Source organism: Triturus cristatus, chromosome 6 (assembly GCF_964204655.1).
Source record: "Triturus cristatus chromosome 6, aTriCri1.1, whole genome shotgun sequence".
In the NCBI taxonomy this organism is placed as follows: Eukaryota; Metazoa; Chordata; class Amphibia; order Caudata; family Salamandridae; genus Triturus; species Triturus cristatus.
The window spans coordinates 1465558540-1465576627 of record NC_140589.1 but is presented as its reverse complement, the minus strand read 5'-3'; the positions used below and the strand labels follow the sequence as shown (position 1 = coordinate 1465576627).

Sequence of the window (18088 nt, the reverse complement as noted above, 5' to 3'; positions counted from 1 at the left end):
TCTAACCACAATGGGATTTAACTGAACGTTCTGCACTAAATAAAATGTTTTGTTTATACTTCACATCATAGGTATTGTACCCTTAGTCATTATAAATAATCTTGTAAAAGTTTCAATTAAACAAATACACCAGTGTATATATACTTTGGTTAAAACTGTAATCCCGACGAAGGCTGGGTGAAAACAGCGGCGATCTTGAGAGGTCCTGAGTCCCCTGGTGCCCTTCACTCCTTACCGGCTGCAGCGTCTCCCTCCCGCTGTCGCCTGCCACAGCGACCGCCGTGTGGGGGGAGCGCCAGAAAGAACTACATTACCCAGGATCCCCTGGGAACCGGAACCAGGAAAGACGTTCCCAGCGCGCCCGGAGGCGCTACTTAACGGATCTCGCCCCCGGCAGAGCGGGGGCTGAGTACTGTAATCCCGACGAAGGCTGGGTGAAAACAGCGGCGATCTTGAGAGGTCCTGAGTCCCCTGGTGCCCTTCACTCCTTACCGGCTGCAGCATCTCCCTCCCGCTGTCGCCTGCCACCGCGACCGCCGTGCGGGGGGAGCGCCAGAAAGAACTACATTACCCAGGATCCCCTGGGAACCGGAACCAGGAAAGACGTTCCCAGCGCGCCCGGAGGCGCTACTTAACGGATCTCGCCCCCGGCAGACCGGGGGCTGAGTACTGTAATCCCGACGAAGGCTGGGTGAAAACAGCGGCGATCTTGAGAGGTCCTGAGTCCCCTGGTGCCCTACACTCCTTACCGGCTGCAGCGTCTCCCTCCCGCTGTCGCCTGCCACCGCGACCGCCGTGTGGGGGGAGCGCCAGAAAGAACTACATTACCCAGGATCCCCTGGGAACCGGAACCAGGAAAGACGTTCCCAGCGCGCCCGGAGGCGCTACTTAACGGATCTTGCCCCCCGCGTCGCGGGACGCGCGCGGGCGGCGCAGGGAGAAGCCCGGGACAAGGGCGGGACCGTCTGTGGCCGTCAGTGGTCTGCAGTGGTCGGGCGGGCCACCTCCCTAACATTTTCATCCTGTCCGGGGTGAGTGTAAATTGTCTCCTATCATGGAGTTTGTTAATACAGGTATCACACAGGAGGATTTCCCGTTCCCCCCTGCTACATTTGAGTCCCTACTTGAAAATGCACTGAACTTGGTATCGAGTGAAATAGCGGACACTGAAAGAAGAAGGTCTATGAGCTGCTCTAACAATATTATTCAGCCGACATCATTGTCAAATAGCCCTGGGATTCCACTATCACCAACTGTTGTAATTACAAAACCGGTATTGGTACTAACATCACCCGTATCCCTGTTGCCTGAAATTGCTCCCACCATTACAATTGCCTCCCAGGACGATGTTATTACCTTGGGATCTACGGACACCAGCAATAAACAGGGAGGGGAAAAACGTAAAAGGGGCATTACCAAACCCAGTGCCAATAAAAGGAAACAACTTCCATCTAGCAAAAATCAGCCTACGCCTCAGAGCCTGTGGAATAAACAAAAATTTACTGGGGCACAAATTGCTCATGCTGTGGATAAAGACCCTGTGGTCGCGGATGATGATACTCCTACCGCAACCACTACTGACTCAAGTGGGACCTCTAACACTATATGGACCCAAACAACACTAATGGGAGATAACTATCATCTCTCGAAACAGAATGGGAACCTTATAGAAACTATAGTGGATACTATTTTTAATCGTCTAGAGAAGCAAATGATCAATCAGTTTAATAATGTTTTTAAAAGACTTGATAGATTAGATAACCTGGTTAGAAACGAAGAAGCAAAAAGAAAGGGGTCTGTCATCTTGGATCATATCAGAGCTGACCGTCTTGTAAAACAACTTGAATCTGTAAGCAACTCTCTGTCACTAAAGAAACAGGAAGTCCCCACTCTATCGGGCGGTGGCACGAGTAACCCTGGAATATCAGCCCACTCTACTGTACCACCTACAATTCAACCCCGATCTGCTAATGGAGGGAAGAACATGATAAAATCTAATTTACCTCCCAAATCTACCCCAACGCCTGCACCTAGACAAACCGCCCCTTCCGTTAGTATTAATAAAAATGCCAGTAACCACAAAAACGGTTCCATCCAATCTATAACAGCCACAAGACCAACTGCTGCTAACAATAAAAGGTACTGGGCAAGCAGGTACAAGCAAGCCTTTTAAACATCAAGGGCCTGCCTTACATTTGCCACCGGATGCCTGTCCTTTTGTCCTGGTCCTTGCAGGAGTACCACCGTTGAGGGAGGAACAGGGGGAATCATGGGTGCAACTGCAAAACAAATGTATAGACTGGCTAACTAAGCACAAAGGTGTCGGATTCGATATCTCAAGAGAGATTTTATCGGCTCGCAGGGTGTCTTGGGTCGGCCCCTTAATTAAAGATAAGGAAGGTGACTGTATCGTCCTCAATTTCAAAAACCCTGGTACTGTAAGATTTTTACTCAACAGGAATGGTAACTGCTTTGCCATTTCTACGGTTGTAACTATGTTACCTTTGAGTTACTTTTACAGACAACTTACAATGCAACCACGGCCACCCTTAATGCAATTTCAACCACCATCAATGCATCTCCAGTCACCCCCTTTGCAATTCCAGTCAACTTCATTCCCATTTAATAGGTTTAACAGATTCGCACCCTTGTCAGATTTGGATATGTTAGACTGACCCTTATCGACTAATCCAGTCGAATTATCATTGGCACCAATCACTGAAACCCTGGAAGTCCCACAACCCTTGCCTTGGACTGTAGAGAGAGAAAAACCCACAAACCAAAGACTATTCCCCCAGGATTCCGAACTATCTTTTGTAAGTTGGAACATAGCGGGACTTAATACTAAAATGAAAATCAAAGAATGGTTAGAATGGGTTAACAATAACTGTGACATACTGATGCTACAAGAGACTTGGTGTACAACTACACCTACAATGGAGGGTTTTTGTTGCTATAATTTAAAGGCTTCTACTTCACCTATGGGACGCCCCAGTGGGGGTTTATCTATCTGGACCAAAATAAGATCCGGGGTACAAACCAAATTGATCCCTACTCCGTGTAAATGTTTTATGGCTATGAAGTACATCAACAGGATGAAATTATGCATAATTAACTTTTATAATAATGACTTTGTTACTCGTCCCAATGACAATTTTTTGTCATTGTTTAATTTTATTGATGAAATTACGGAGGGGCAGAAGTATGGGCCCTTTGATGGCATTTGCATCGGAGGGGATTTTAATGCTCATATGTACCGCAACAGTCCTCCATATAGAAATGGTGAAGAGTTGAAAAACCATCTAGCCTCCCGCGATTTAGTAAACACAATGGAAATTGCTGGTTCTAGTGCAAACAACATATTAACACCTACATATATAGGCCAGGGCTGTGCTTCTACGATAGATTATATATTTATCTGTCCCACATTGTGTGACATAATTTTAAAAGCAGAAGTCATCTGTTCCGCATATAGTGATCACTACCCGCTTAGAATATACTTAGATAATCCACAGACCACGAAGGTTGCACCGAGAGCAGAGTTGGGGGCACAAAATCTGGTTTTATCTACTGATAGATTAAGATTAATATGGAAAGGGGTGGACAATAAAGACATTTTAGCCAGAGTAATTAAAAAATACCCTACGGTTGTAGAGACCTGTCTGTCGCACATTAGCTCAGGCGACGATGTGGTCACTGCTTTTGGTAATCTTTGTGGGGCTATTAAAAGAGAATCTTCTAAACCAGCTAGGCCCAATATAGATCACGGCCCTCGCTGGTTTGACTCCTCCTGCTCTAAGGCCAATAGGGACCTGAGGGCGGCCTTAAAAACCAACCCTAGGGACGCTCAACTTGTGAGAGAATTAAGATCAAAATACAAATCTGTGTTACGTATTAGATCTGAGGCCCTAGTGATTAATCACTGGGAATCTCTCACGCGCTCCGCCTCATTAAAAGACACGACAGGTTTCTGGAGAGAAGTCAAGTCCCTCAGATCTTTTGGTTCTAACATCAAACCAATTAATTGTAATATAACTGGCGAGGTGTGGGTAGAGCACTTTTCTAAAATTTATGCTATATTACCCACTTCCCCAGACATTGTCCCCCTATCCAACATCGTTGACCGATTGAACTTTTCAATATCCGAGGTCGAGGATGCTATATCTGAGAGCACTAGTAATAAAGCCCCAGGCCCGGATGGTCTCTCTATCGACCAGATTAAATCTGAAATTAATTTCTGGGCCCCCTTATTATGTAACTTATTTAATAATTTGGCTGACAGCTCAATCCCCGCTTCCTGGTCGAACAGTGTCATCGTACCGATATTCAAAAAAGGTGACAGGTCGGATCCTGCCTGCTACCGCCCGATTTCACTGATCGATAATACCCTAAAAGTTCTTGGAAGGGTAATTTTTAAAAGGATAAGAAACTGGGCTGAGGATAATAATGTTTTACACTGCAGTCAATTGGGATTCAGAAGCCATGTGGGTACTGTTGAACAATGCCTTAATTTGAATTTGATTATGGCCAAATATACTATTGTTAAAAAGTCCCCGCTTTATTTAGGTTTTATGGATCTGAGTTCCGCATTTGATTTTGTTAATCGTTCTAGGTTGTGGTCACTTTTGCTTGATTATGGTTTGGATGACTCACTGGTATATTTTCTTTCTTATTTACATAGGGATCTAAAGGGTAGAGTACGTATTAATAATGATGGTGAATTATCTGATGATATTTTTATTAGCAGAGGAGTTAGACAGGGCTGCGTACTCGCCCCACTGCTTTTTATTTTATATATTAACGGGTTGAGCTGCTCCTTGAGCAAGAACACTAAGGATGTACCAATTATAAATGGTTCCCCCATTTCTACCCTACTTTATGCGGATGACGCAGTATTAATGGGGCGTACCCCGAATGCTTTACGCACTTTAATCACTGGGTTTGTTGCTTTTATGTCCGACTTGGGCTTAAGTACCAATTTTAAAAAATCTTTCATTATGAACTGTGGACCCAAAAAGTATAACATTACTTCGATTAAATCAGGGGACAATATATTAAAATGCACCAGCACCTTTCCATATCTAGGGCTACTATTCTCTAATACAGGATCATGGCAGCCACATGCTGCCTATGCGAGAAATAAAATTGGTAAATCGATCAATTCAATTTTATCTCTCCGACAACCCAAACTGGCTGATGTCATTTCCCCCCTGCTCAAAATTTATCGTACCCAATGCCAACCAACTGGGACATATGGCGCAGAAGTGTGGGGTTATTGTAACAGCACGTCTCTCCAGTTGGAGGAAAATAGATTTTGTAGAAGGGTACTGGGGGGAGTTCCCTGTGCGCCCACATTTATCTGTCATAATGAACTTAGGCTGCCATATATTGCCGACTTTATTAGGTCAAGGCCCGCGCTTTTTTGGATAAAAATATGGTCCAATCCAGCTGCATCCTTAACACGCAGTATAATATCTGATTGTTTATTACATGAAAGATCTCACCTTATACCCTGGTTAAATGCAGTTAACAATAGCCTGTTGAGTGTGGGACATGGTTTGTTGTTCAGCTCCCCTAATACCATTGCCCCCGCTCACAAGAATGGTGTAAAACGGGCACTGTTTGATTTATATAAGGAGGAACGAAGGAGATCCGAATTGGTAAAACCGGTTGTTATCAAATATCTGCCACTAACTGACCCAGACAATGATAATCTAAACAAGCCCTGTAGATACCTGTCAATTCCAATTGGAAGATGGAACCGGAGCCTTTTATTTAGGTTCCGGGAAGGAAGCATTGTCAATTTACTTAGCTTCCCTCTTGGCTATAATAAAAGTTTAGAAAAGCTGGATTGCCTTTGTGCAGAGGGTGGAAAACAAAGTTTGTTGCACTACTTTTTCTTCTGTGGCCATTACAAGTTGTATACCCGTCAATATTTAATGCCGATTTTCCGTAAATATAACTTAAGGGACTTTAATCTGGCATTGAGATTCCTACAAATGTTGCCAACAGACGAGGTTATACATACTGTAAATTGTTTTATAAAAGCCTGTGTAAGATCTAGGGCAAGCATGGAACACACATAATGGCCACTGAATGTACATTACACCTCACCATTCTAATATAAATTGTATATAGAATCAATTATATGTGTGTTTGGATCTGTATGATTATTATGGAAGTGGATAAAGTGGAATCTATAACTACACATACTAATAGACCATGCATATCCTTATTATGTACTATGCACTTTACGTTGTATATGCTGCTCAAATCCAATTGGAAATCTTGTTTTTAAAAAGACTATGTATATCAATATTATGTACTGTGCACTTTACGTTTTATATGCTGCTCAAACCCAACTGGAAATCTTGTTCTTAAATTTTTATATATATGTTTTTATGTTTTTAATCTGTATGCACTTTTATGGATGTACTAAATCCGAATAAAGATCATTTGAAATTGAAAACTTAATAAAGTAAATACCTATCTTCTCAAGATTTAGAAAGTAATTTTTCTTCCAAGTCAAATCAAGTTCCTTCAGAACAGATAAAGGGAAGTTGAATTAATACAGTCATTACTTAATTATTTTGTAAACCTAACTGTTGTAAAAGGCTGCCAATGAATAATGTATCATCTAACTTTAAGCTACTTCTTACGCAGAGGACATTCTATTAGTACTGGTTTGACTAATTCCAAAGTCTTACAGCACTCAAAGTTTATTACATACCTGGTGCTCTCCGTTGCCTTCAATGGAATTTGTTCTTCCCTCAACTCTTTCTTACTTGAACACTGGAACTCTCAAGAACATCTTTGCATTAGCGGTTTATGAAAACAGAAGGAATTTCATTATTATGTTCTTCTTTATTTTTCAAACGAAAACATACTGACAAACTTTTATGGAGGTGATGGCCCTAGAAAACCTGGTGCAAAGAAAAACCTATCCAACCCTTCAGTCTTGGCACAACTCCTCTGCCCCAGCCTCTGAGAGGGAACCGTGTGCGTTAGTTTGATTTGTGGATCTTGATTTTAAAAATCATCAATAGATTCTTGCAAAATATATTAGAAACCAAGACTACGTCTTAAGAATCCAAATGATGATCAGATAAATAGGTTCAATATTCTCACACTCAACGTATCCCCAGTTCACCTGTGAATATGACACTCATCCCACCAGCAATCGAGCCATAAAACATTTAACATGCATTGTGTCGCCAGTTGACTGGAGCTAAACACTAACAGAGAATATACAATTTTTTTTTGTAGTTAACAATCTTGCCGGTGGGTGGATTAAATCGAGCAGCTTTAATGCATCAGTTTGACCCACCACAATGTTATTGGTTGCATTAGTAGTGATCTTACTATGATCTAGCTTTCAGAAATGCCCGGGTTGCCATGGATTCCTTCGTGCCAACAAACCCAGGGCCCTAATGCTGCAGCAATTCATCAAGGAATCAGAGGAAATTTGTATTTTAGGCATTAGTGTCGTATTAGCAGGAGATTCAGGGTACTGTATTGAATTATTTATTAAGAGCTAATTATTACTTCTATGTAGGCCACTGAAGCACTTTCCTGTATAAATAGCATCTTACTCCATGCACAGTGTGTGGTTAGAAGGGTGTTGCCTCTGTTTTGATCCTATGTAAGAAGTGTTCTCGTGTAAGAATACATTATGAGATAAGATGCTAACCAAACCCCTCTGGGTTACCCTGGGTCTCTCTCTTTTTAATATGTCTGGAGTGGATAGGTTTCTCTGGGTGCCAACTGGTTCTGGGCTGCAATACCGCAACTACCCACACCCCACTTATAGAGTTTTTTACCCAAACCGAATATCTCGCCCTTTCCATGGTTGCATTTTTGGCCTTTCCTAACCCAGGTGATAGTCCCACCTGCACATGTGGGGATGCCGTTTTTATCATGAGAACTATGGAAAGGTCAGGTTAAAGCACTTTTGCCATTGCCTAGAAATAAAGCAGATGTTCATTATAGGCATATTAGGAATTTCTGTTTTCTTTTAACCACAATGCGGCATTTGAAAGATTATAGGCATGGGAAAAAAGCACCAAGATCCACATAAACCACACCACCTTGGAATCTCTGCATCACTAGTTTTCAGAAATGTCTGGGAATGATTAGTTTACTTAGCTTCCCACCTACTGGGAGTGCTCAGAACCACTTAGTATTATAATAAACTGAAGTTTTGGGGAGTGTTAAGGACCCCTTCACTAAATTCAGATTGGAAAATATATTTGAATAATATTTAGATTTCTTTCATACCCAATTTTTATTCTATGTATTATTCATTATTAAGTGATGCACGATCTGGAAAGGGAGTTTTGGGAGCGAATGGAAACTTTCAAATTAGTAACTAGAGCTGTATGCATAAAAAAAGGGGAGGGTGTAAAAGACACATTACTGATGGAAACGTAGACCAAAAAAACATTGAAAGAACACTCAAAATTATAACCGGATTAATGGGAAATAAAAACCATTAACTGACTAAAAACCCAAAAACAATCTACAGAAAAACTGGACTGATCTAAATGATTCGATTATAAAACATATAACTAAGAGTGGGGCAAGTTGGGTGGACTACTGGCTAATTAAATTCTGGCTGAAAACGCTGGTCGGCACCAACAATGCTTAGACAAACTGGTATAAATTATTTAAGAGACAACTATGGAATTTTTAGGTCTCGCCTACGCAGCGTGCATGCGCTGCATAGGAGGGCCTTTAGCCGTTGCTCTGGTCATTTTCAAGCACACACTTGTGCAGGCATCCACCTTGCGGGAGCGTGCAGCGGCACGCCACAAGCACGAGTGCAGTGCTTGAAAATGAGCAGACTGCGCGCACCACTTCAGGTGTCTGTCTGTCTGTCTCTCTCTCTCTCTCTCTCCTCCCCCCCTCTCTCTCCCTCACTCTTTCCTTTTCTCTCTCTCCCTCTCCCTCCCGCCATGTCTGTGGGACGCTCCGTTTCAGACTCTTTTATTGAGCACATAAAACGCCTCCCATTGAGCGGCCCGCGTCTCTGCCGCCCTGTCTCTTTTGAAGATCTTCATGATTCGGTCTACCCGTTTTATCTGTTACCGTCTCACGGATGTGTGTTTTTCTAACTGACGTTTGCCTATTTCGTTTTTCTGTCTGTCTGCTCCTTTTGCGTATATCCCTTTATCTTCCTGTTGTTGATACTGCCTGTCGGTTTGTTCAGTCTTTTAACTACCGTTCTTTTCATGTACCTGTCTGTCGTTTATTTGTTTGTTGTTTTTCTTTCTCCTCTCAAGGGTCTGTTTATCTGCCGGGTATCTCACCGTTTGCATGTTTATCTATATGGGTGATTACTTGTCTGACTGTTTACTAGGTTATCCGTCTAATTGTTTGCTTACCCGTCTATCCAACTGTCCGTGGGTCTATCCATTCCTTTACCCAGCTATGTTTGTCTACCATGTATACTTGTCCTTCTTTCCAGTGAATTGTTTGACTGTCTACACATGTATCTGCTTGTCTAACGTCCATTGATCTGTGTGACAGTCCGTTTATCTGCATTGTAGTGTAACCCAATATTTCTGCATATAAGTCCGATATCGCTTTATCTACCTGTTCGCTGTCCACGCACCTGTCCCATTTCTCTCATGTAATATTTTATTGTGCCGCTATAGCTGTACGCTACGGTGTCACCATCTATCAATTTGCAAACATTCAAAATAATAGATAGATAAAATGATAGAGACAAAAAGAAAGCTGTATTTTATGTATTGACCCTGTACTTATATGCGCATTTGTTTGTGTAGTCCATTTCTTCTTTGACTGTGTTGCTGTTATCGGAGTGAATCTTAAACCACCACACACCGAGCGATGTACCCGCCACTTTTTTTTTTACTATTTCACTTCGACAAGTTGAAGCTCTTGCGTCCTGTGACCTGACCATCAATTTGTTGATCTTTGGCAGTTCCGTGACAGGGGGCAACACAACTCCACTGCGTACCTCGTCCTTCCCCAGTTGAAAAAAGACTGAATTTGTTGCGTTCTCGTAAGAATAAAACAAGCATTGGCATAGCCAATAGGTCTCGCCTTTGGGACTTTATAAGTGTTTAGTTATCCAGCACAATATCCTTGTTGTAACAACATCAACTGTTGCATAGCTAAACACTTATAAGGTCCCACAGGCGAGACCTATTGGCTATGCCAATGCTTGTTTTATATAGTCACCACCAGGCTCCATCTCATAAAATAACTGTTAGACCGGTCAGCCTTAGGGTGGTCTTTCCCCAATCTTTTTGCCTCCACGTTTTACTGAATCTTTTTGTTGCCCTCAATGGTAAAGTGAATGTGATTTTTTCCCTAAATGTGTGTAATTGGTGTATACATAATTGACCTATTTAATTTACTTGTAAATCCCTCATAAGGTGGTATTCCATGTTGGCAGGGCCTGAAAGTTGAATGTTACTAGTGGACTGCAGAATGGATTGTGCCACCCACAGAAGTATCTTTTCAAACCTGTCTCAGGCCTTCCATTGCAGTGTCTGTGTGTGCAGTTGACTGCCACTTCAACTTGGCATTTAAAACAAACTACTTGCCAAGCCTTAAACTCCCCTTTTATTACATATATGTCACCCCCAAGGTAGCCCAGAGTTAGCCCTAAGGGTAGGGTGCTACGTAAGTAAAAGGTAGGATATTTACTATCATGTTTTGCATGTATTTGTAGTAACAAACAACCTACTTTGTTTTTCACTACTGTGAGGTCTACTCCTCTCATAGGTTAGCATTGGGAATTCCTTAATACACTTTTCGGGTGCAATTCCGCATCACAGAGGAGTGGATTTTTCATGTTTAATATGTTTGGAATGGTATTGATAAATTCTAATTACTGGTGAAATTGGATTTAACATTACTATTTTAGAAATGCTACTTTAGAAAGAGGATATTTCTCTGCACTTACTGCTCTGTGTGCCTGACAGCCTGTCTCCAATACATGTCTGGGGTCGGCAGCTACACTTTGTGCATACCCTGTAGACAGCTACAACACAGGGACGATAGGTGTGTCGGAGTACCCATCTACACACATCTGCATTCCAATGGCCTTGCCTGGACAGGAGGGTAGAGAGGAGCTAACACTTCACTTAAATAGGCAGTGTCCTGTCCCAACACAAAGGGCTGATTTACCCTCTATAGATAGCCTGGCAGACAGGACTGGGCTAAAAGTGGAACCTGTGCACTTCAGACAGCTACTTCAAAGTCACCCCTAACATCAAAGCCACTTTTGGGTACAAGTACTGGGTCTCAGACCCCATCAAATCAGCCACTAATAGATCTTAAACTGAACCTCTGTCAAAGATTGCTGTGCTGCTTAAAGGACACATCTTTGGACTTCAGACTTGGAAGGCCAGCTTTTCTCTAGTGTTGCCCTGCTGCCCTCTGACTCTGCTGAACAACAATTGGACTCTGCCTTCCCTCTAAGTGATCTCCAAGGGCTTGTTGGCTTGCCTCCTGTTGCTGGAGATTCAGGGATATCGTAGTCTCTACCCCTGCGCCTGGCTCACTGGAAGTGGCCCAGATACTTGCAACACGGATTTTGATGCATCTCCTGTCTATGTGTAACAGAACCAGCGATCCAATACGGTTGCGGAGTAAAATCAGTGCATCGCATCAGATCCAGCACTTTGCCTCTTAGAAAGACACATCGAACAGCATATCACCACAGTGGCAGCCTGGTGAGATCAACAGATCCCCTCAACTGCGTGGCAGAATCAGGCGCATAACTTGACTACTCTCAACTCCGCCACCCGTCTTCAAAATTTACCCATCACCTTCACTGCGTGAAGAAGATTGGCGCACCTCTTTGCTTGTAACCAGGAAAGGTAATTTGTTCACTGGGGCTAGCATGGGTCCTGCAGCCGGCCTGCAATTCCACAAGGTCAACGCGACCTAAAGTAGCCTTTTGGCGCTACTTGCTTGTAAGCGGTTTACCACATCTATTCTTTTAAAATTCAATCTCTCAACTTCTATACATTGAATTTTTGTTGTTTTGGTGGTACTTTGTTTCTAATATAATTACCCAGTTTTGAAAGTCGCTGTGGAGTCTTTTTGGTGTGTATTCATTATGTTACTGTGTGCGCGTGTGTGTTGCACAAATAATTCACACATTGCCTCTTAGAATAAGCCTTATTGATCTGTGCCAAGCTACCAGAGGGTGAGGGCAGGTTATTTTTTAGTGTGCATCTAGCTTACCCTGACTAGGATTGCGACTTCTGCTTGGACCGGGTGCATATCTTTACCATCAGAAACCCAATGTGACTACTAATAACTTATGGATTGCGACTTCTGCTTGGACAGGGTGCATACCTTTGCCAACCAGTAACCCAATTTCTACAAATAACTTATTTACATGAAGGAGTTTTAGAGACTCCCTCAAGGAAACAATCTGATTAGTTGGAGCTGCTGATTGTTGAATAGGATATAGTTGTAACAATAAGATATAGGGGCTGCAAAAACACCACAAGGTCCAGGGGCCTCCATGTTGAAATTTACAAGACATGTAGTCATCAATTTTGCAGTCATTTGCTAACTCTCTATTCTATATCAAGAGAAGTAGGAGTGTTTCCTCATTCAACAAAGGAAGCAATAATAGAGATATTTGCTGAACACGGAAAAGACTCTTGAGAGAGTGTTTCCTTACTTAAGTAGAATTGTAAAATGTTAAGATAGTGATGAACAGAGTACCAACATTCTTAGTTCAACCAACATTGGTTTGTCTCCTAGCGCCATACAGCCCCTAATCTTAGGCACTTGTTTCACCTAATGGAAATTGCAAATGGGTTGGATCAGGTTTCTGTAGTGGCATCTTTAGACAAAGAAAAGGCATTTGAGTCTTTGTCATGAGAAAATCTGTTTTCCTATGGACCGTAAATAGGTTTATAGATTAGACTACTTTATTTTTATCCGGATTTTAAACTGATACATTTACTCTGAGAACTGGATCATAGACCGGCGACAATACAACATTGCCCCCATCAACAATTCTATTTGCCTTGGCAATGGAACCTCTAACAAGCCATTTTAGATTTGGAACTGGCCATGGGATAACTGGATCAGAAATACTACAAGTGATCTCCATGTATTCAGATGATATTTTTCTGTACACACAAGACTATGGTAAATGTCTTCCTGCAGTAATGACCTTGTTAAGTGACTAAAGACAAGCAATGGGCCTTACGGTTTACTGAGAGAAATATGGTCTCTTCCCACTGCATTGGAAGTGGGAGGCAGTTTTGTAGAAAGTTGATCCTGCTCCTTTGTAATGGGCCAATACTACTTTAAATGCAAGTGCGTCATGCTGAATTGCGCATGATCGCAGAAAATGTGAGCAGACCAGGAATGTAATAAAAAATTATGGAAATATAGAAAACTCTCAATTTATCACTTATGTTTAGGATTGGCCTTTCTAAAATAGTCTTACTCACCCAAATATTATACTACTTCTACAATTTCCCAGTGAAGACACAGGGATCTTTTTTAAACAACCTGCACATGTTGTTGTCAGGAACAATCTGGAATGAAGGAAGCCAAAGGGAAGCACTTGGCTCTATCTTGGTTCATACCACAGATGCTGAGTTTCTTCAAATTATCTAAGATTGTCTAGTGCAGGCTTTTTATTTGGAATAAATAGCGAACACGACTAGAAAGACAAGCATGTGTACTCTTGAAGTTTCCCCAGAAGTATGCTTTTTAGCATTGTTTAGTCACCCACAGAGAAGGAAGCAGGAATACAGGTTTGCTGACTTAGTGATGCCATAAAACAAACCCAGACAGCAGTACAGTTAAAGAACTGATGTTGACTAAGGGACAGTTGCCGAATTATCATTCTTATTACAAGTAAAAAGATTCTTTTGATACATGGAAAATAACTAGATTTAGAAACAGAAATGATAATCTGCTACCCTGAATATACTTGAATATATATTAGCTGTTTAATCATATGCTGGATTTAGTAAATAGTTTGAAATAAGGGGAGGAGCTCCAACTAGTATGAACAGCACCATTTGAGATATCATTGAAAATGCTGGCTAAGTTACAAATCCTTAAAAATTATGTATCATATGTAACAATCTCCTTTCCCCATATTGTCCGCACACATATTCTTATAAATACACATGCTCGTTAGTATTCATTGGTAAGCATAGAAAATATATGACTTCATTATGACCACAATGCTCCATTATTATAATGTTTTGCTAAGCAAACACTGACCATCTCTATAGAGTTGACGGTAATGTAAATGTAAATTACTCGGACTTATCTACTGTACTGGAACACATATGTATGTTCATTATAATATTTTGTATGAAATATATCAAATGAATAAGAAGTTATTAAAAAAAATAAAGCGAAGGTTTACCTCCTCGACTAGCAGGTTGGTGTAACCTAGTGCAGGAACAGCTGGGATGGCGGACATGGTTAGAGCGCCTCCATGCCAATGCATGGTGAAGGAGGTGCGGACGCCTTGCTTACGGATTCTGGGACAGAATTGTGGGTTGGGCCACCTTGGGGATGGCCCTTAGTTCTAACTGTACCTCTCTTTTAGCCTTTTTCTGCCCTATATATTTGGTCCGAATGTGTGTCATCATGTGTTCTATTATGTTGGTGTTGAAGGTTCCCCCCTCTGGCCAGGTGAACGCATGCACCTTAGTGTGTGCGTGCTATTCACTGCAAAATGTATCTTGCTTTTTAGTCAGTGTGGGAAATCTAGTTCGCATGGGGTTCAAAGGCAGCTCCATGCTGGGTTGGGAACTTTTTAAGGGAGTTTGTGCACTTCTAAATTTGTACAAAGGATTATGCCAGCAATAACTAATAATAATAATTCCGAGCTTAGCTTTAGGACAAAGATCCATTAAACAAACTTTCACAATACATATGAAGGGTAACAACCTGTAAGTAAGTGCAGTTATTAGTTCAAAATATTGCGAATTGTAATTTTAGCAGCGAAATAGCAAATATGAAAAGTGGCAATTTCTTCATACGCACATACAAACGTTAACGAGACAGAACATTCAACATGAAACACTGTTGCAATAGTTTATCAGCACAACATCATCAAGAAAAGTGCATCCATTGAAAATCATAACGAAAATAGAAGAGAAACAAGCATTGGCATAGCCAATAGGTCTTGCCTTTGGGACCTTATAAGTATTTAGTTATGCAGCACAATATCCTTACTGCAACAACATTAACTGTTGCATGACTAAACACTTATAAGGTTTTAAAGGCGAGACCTATTGGCTATGCCAATGCTTGTTCTTTTTTAGGGCAGGGGGAGGTTAAGTGATTTGCCCAAATTTACAGGATGTTGAGCCGACGCCAGATTCGAACCTGGTACCCCCAATTCCAAAGTGGCAGCTCTGGCTGTAGGGTGCACCCACGACCTCTCTGTTATTGAGATACCTGGAAGGTGTAGACATAGAGCCCTCTCCAAGAAAGGCTGATGAACTCTGCGCGATAGGTCTTGTGAAACTGTCCTAATTCGCTTTAAAAAACAAACAGTGCTTATTAAAACTATTTCTAGGTATCCTATCCCCTGTATCAAATTCGATTTATTCGGATTTCTGCACTCGCAGTGCCTCAAGCAGTCACTGAGAGATGCAAAAAAGTAAACCAAATTATTCATGTGTACAGTTGAGGAAAAACTCTGGGTCCTGGAAGAGTTACCGCGAATTATCATTAAAATGTTTTATGATTGTACATGAAATAAAATCCATGCCGTTCCTCGATGAAATGTAGTATCTGTCGGTACTTGTCAGGTACAACCGCCATTATACTCGCCCAGGCTGTTAAAACTGTTTTAATCGAAAATGAGTGTTAAATCATACTGTAGCGCTATCACCGATATTCATTTGCGTGTCATTATTCAAAGGCCACATGTGCGTAGGAGGGATTTCTCTAGATAACAGAAGAATATTGAATGGGGCGATTCCTTGTGAGGATAACAGACTGGTATCTATCTTAATTTAAATAAAAATCCTAGCTGTCGAAACGCACATACAAAAAACAAGCGCTGAAACCAGTGCTTAATTTGTAAAAAACATCGTGCCAGGGCCCTCGACCGAAGGACATTAGAGCTTGCACCATACGTTGCCCCTGGCAGCACTGCCAATGACAGCACCAACACACTACAAATCATCACACTCTTAAAAGTGTGACCATTCGGACTATTACAGGCCCCCAAGGCTATAAGAATGGCTGTGGGGGCAAATACTAATAATTGGAAATTGAAATGGAACTTATAAACAGAAGTTGGTGTGCTTATACCTACATTGGCAGACACCCCTACCATGTGGCAGACAGTCATGAGCCCCGGTGTTGGCAATTAAGTGCCGGTGCTGAGCTCCAGAAAGCACTGGCACAAATTAAGCACTGGCTGAAACACAAGCACGGCCCTGTAAAAACAAGCGCTGAAACACAAGCTCGGCCATGCGGCCGCGAAAGTTAATTAACGAGTACATGTGTGCACGGTCTGCTCTTTTTCAAAGCACATACACGTGCTTGTGGCGCGCCGCTGCGCACTCCCGCAAGCTGTATGCCGCCACAAACACGAGTATGTGCTTCGAAAAAGAGCTGAACAACGGCTAAAGGTCCTCCTATGCAGCGCATGCGTGCTGCATAGGCGAGACCTAAAAAGTGACAGAAGGAAAAAATGATGACTTAGTCCAAAAACCTTATCCCGCCCCTAGCGCATGCCGCTCAATGATAAGGGGAGGCCCTGCGTGGTACACGGATCTATGTGAGCCCGATAGTCTGTGAATATCATCTCGGGGACAAAGACAGCAACAATTTACGTGGAGAAGAAGGAGCCACTGGACTACTTCAGACCCTCCTTGGCCAAGCACAAGCTGCACCTTAATCTCCGAGGTCCAAATTTTTCCCTAACATCCGAATTACACCCTATGTCACACCCAGGGGTCATGAGTACCTGCTGTGTCATGCCCAGTGGTCCAAGTGAATAACAACTCTCATTGCTTTCAGATACTACCAGTATTAAGAAACTGATGGCACTAAGAAAACTCCTTTACACTAAAAATTTAAGATCGAAATGCTTGCTGTAGATCACACCCAAAGCCTATGCGTACCGTCTGGGTCACACCCAGTGGTCCGAGCGGTGAAGCCCCACCCCTGTATTACACCCAGTGATCAAGAATACCCTCTGTATCGTCCAGCTTTCCAAGCGGTCCCTGTATCCCAGCCTGAGACAAACGTACCCTCTGTGTCACGTCTAGTAGTCCAAGTGACTAAACAACCCTCACCTTCCCTAGTGTGCTGACTATCACAGAAAGGTGACCTCTGCGGGATCGCCTCTTAGTCCGCCTTGCAACTACTCGGGTCAAATCACATAAAAAAGACAACATGTCAGATTTCTGTTAGTGGCAGGGCGCTCAGGTTAGATTTTTACGCCTATTTCTAGTTTGCCATACTCCAAATGCTGGGTCTAAGGATCAGATGTAGTCTCGTACCCTCTGACGCCGGCTTTAGGGTGGACTTCTGCCCCGCAGATTCAGCAGAACTTTCAATGAATTGCGGCGTCTACTCACCGTTCATGCTGCGCTGATGTGAATTCCTCGGCTGCATTCGGGCTCGAAGAACCAATCTCTCCTATCTGGCTCGCCAGAATGCTGCTTGAATATGAATTCACCTTGAAAAAAATTAGAGTTGGTTTAACTAAACGCAGCGGCCAGGAGAACAGGCAACAGAGACAGGGTCTGAAGACTGTCTCAAAGCACATTGGTTTCAGCCATCTTTTTCTAAATGACATGAAGCGTTATAAAGCAATTTGTACATTCTTGTTGAGACAGAAATCTGGGCCTACTCTCTGGGCCATAAATCTGGTTATTTGATAAGAAGCGCAGATGGATCTCGACCTTGCGTGGACAAAATGTGGGCCAGTGGATACGTGTCCAGATGTCCAGCATGGGGAGCACATGATCACTGCTTGTGGTGTACATGCGGTGTTCTGATTGGCTGAGTGTTCCTAACTTAGTGTGGCATCTGACTTTATAGTGTTTTGGGAACGTGCGCCCCTCCAGCTAAACATGTTTTATTGGGG

General features: G+C 42.4%; 1 protein-coding gene across 5 annotated transcripts in view; it reads right to left on the bottom strand.

Annotated features, from left to right (window-relative positions):
- VPS54 (VPS54 subunit of GARP complex) overlaps window positions 1–18088 on the bottom strand; it is a 541872-nt gene that overhangs the window by 492773 nt on the left and 31011 nt on the right. For 2 of the 5 annotated variants that reach the window (XM_085612547.1, XM_085612544.1), the window contains exon 2: window positions 17577–17677. The exons of 2 other annotated variants lie outside the window; for them this stretch is intronic. The gene's annotated coding sequence lies outside the window, so the exon portion shown is untranslated. Of the gene's footprint in view, window positions 1–6730; window positions 6788–17576; window positions 17678–18088 lie in introns of those variants that run through there. One more of the 5 variants, XM_085612545.1, reaches the window with a different exon arrangement.